Raw genomic sequence first — 2,500 nt, 5'->3', positions numbered from 1 at the left:
GTTTGTTTTTTCCTATCGAAGTAGATTTTTCAATAGAATTTTGCCAAGAACCACCCTTTTGTGGCCGTGGGTTCTTTTACGTGCGCTAAGTGCAGAAGATCAAAATACGCACGTTAAAAGATCCTGCAATCCATGTCAGCCTGGATTTCTCAAGGCCTGACTAAGCGCGTTGGGTTACGCTGCTGGTCAGGCATCTGCTTGGCAGATGTGGTGTAGCGTATATGGATTTGTCCGAACGCAGTGACGCCTCCTTGAGCTACTGAAACTGAAACAGATGTCAGCGTTCGGTGGGTTATGGAAACATGAACACACCCAGCATGTACAACGCCGAAAACGGAATATGGCTGCCTATATGGCGGGGTAAAATATAAACAAAACGGTCATACACGTAAAATGTTACCTATCTGTCTGAGTGTGTATGTGTGTGTGCCTGAAATATGAGTGAATGACACAGGAAACGATTGATAAGTGCCCGATGGCAGCCATCAGTCGGCTCCACCCAGGTAGGCAGCCTGTTGTGCAAATCACCCCGAGTTTGTAAAGCACACAGAGCTTGGTCTCCAAGCGAGGACAGGTGCTTTCTAAGTATCCATATCATTCACTGATTCAAGATTAAAAACAAACATATGATAGTCGAGAATGACCAACAGAAGCAGCTGGCATCCAGAAGAGAGGCATTGAACAATATCCCACAGAGATAAAAACAGGACGATGAACACAATGTGCTGGAAACTGCACAGGTCAATTGAAGCCGTTTTGCTCTGAACAGGTTGCTAGGGACAGTTCACCAGGGGCCGTATTCAAGAGAAACTTCATTTTGCCCCAAGGCAAGTTACCCTTGACATGGCTTGGACCCCCGGGGTACAATTTACCTTGATGTTTAATTTAACTTCGTGTTCAAGACACACGCGGTGCACTCAGGCAGCTAACCCATTGTCTATAACAAAACAAATTCTGGTGATTCCCTTCTGCGTAAGTTCTTTTACTTCTCACCGCGCTTTGGTTCAGAGCATACTGAGAGAGTTCGCAAAACACGGGTTGTCCGCAAAGCACCCCGGTTTTCCCGCAACAAAAAACAACGCTATACTACAACAGGATCCGCCATGTTTATCTCTGCTTCGTGGGCAGTCACCCTTGGCAGGTAGTGAGGGCAAATTTGCCTTTAGGTTTGGAGACCCGCCCGTAGACTCAGTGTTCCTGAATACGGATACTGCTTACCCTCGGGCAGTTTGCCTTGCCTCAGGTAGATTTGCCCGCAGGAACACATTTACCCGCAGATACAAGGGTCTCTTGAATACGGCCGTACAACAGTGTAGACACCGTTAGTATCTTTGTCATAAAAACATATCTCTGTATTGTATATGTTTTGTTTCCTTGTCAAGCAATAAAATGTTTTTTGGATGACGTGAACATCAATATGCTACAGCGTAAACATCATTGAGGTTTTGTCATAGAAATATATTTTGTAGATTGTTTTGTTGTTGTTTCTACATTGTCAAGCAATGACACCTGTCTTGCAGTAAGTTCCACAGGCTTGTTCCGTGTCGGGAAAAAAATCAATAAACGTTTGTTGGTGTGCTTCGCGAAAATGTTTGAATGGTTGCTTGTTTTAAATTTTACTTACTTATTTGATTAGAGCTTTGATTGTACACCATACAAATCACTCTTTCGTTCATTCGTTCATTCACTCAATTACTGACTCACTTCCTCATTCATCCATTTCCCTCCTTCATTCATTCACTGCTTTAGCGTTTTTGTCATGAAAACATCTCCGTGCTTTGTATATTTTGTGCTTCCTTTTCAATCAATAAAGTTCTTCATCACTCACTCACTCACTCATTCCCTCGACCGCTGGGGTCGTTGGGGGGACATGAGGAAGATGTCATAGCTCGCCACGCCGTTCTGTTGGCAGCTGTCATGAAGAGATCTGGCATCGTCATTTTGGTCCATTCCTTGACGTTGTCAGACCAGCTTTTTTTCTGCCGCCCCCGTCTGCGCCCTCCCTCTACAGTCCTTTGCAGGATGGTTTTGGAGAGGGTGTTATGTCATATGACGTGACCAAACCATGCCATCTTCCGTCGTTTGACAGTCGCCAGCAGTGGTTCTTGGGGCCCAACAAGGTTGCTGACCAGGTTCCGCACATAGTCATTGGTCTTGTGCTCCTTGTAGATGTGTAGTAGTCTCCTCAAGCACTTGGTTTCGAATGCTTGGATTCTTCTTTCTGTTTCTGTCATCAGTGTCCATGTCTCACATCCATATAAGAGGATGGAGACCACCAGTGACTTGTAGAGCAGGAATTTTGTGTGGAATCTGATGTTACTCTTCCATACCCTGTTCAGTCTGGCCATCGCTGCCGTTGCAGAATTAATCCTATTTCGGATTTCTGCTGTGCAGGTGCCGTCTTTGGACAGGGTTGCTCCCAGGTACTTGAAGCTGGTCACTTCTTCCAAGGGCTCACCCTTCATTGTTATGTTGGCACTGATGTTAGTTGTGCTGTTGA

The sequence above is a fragment of the Babylonia areolata genome, chromosome 5, assembly GCF_041734735.1.
Source record: "Babylonia areolata isolate BAREFJ2019XMU chromosome 5, ASM4173473v1, whole genome shotgun sequence".
NCBI lineage: Eukaryota > Metazoa > Mollusca > Gastropoda > Neogastropoda > Buccinidae > Babylonia > Babylonia areolata.
This window is presented reverse-complemented; position numbering follows the sequence as displayed.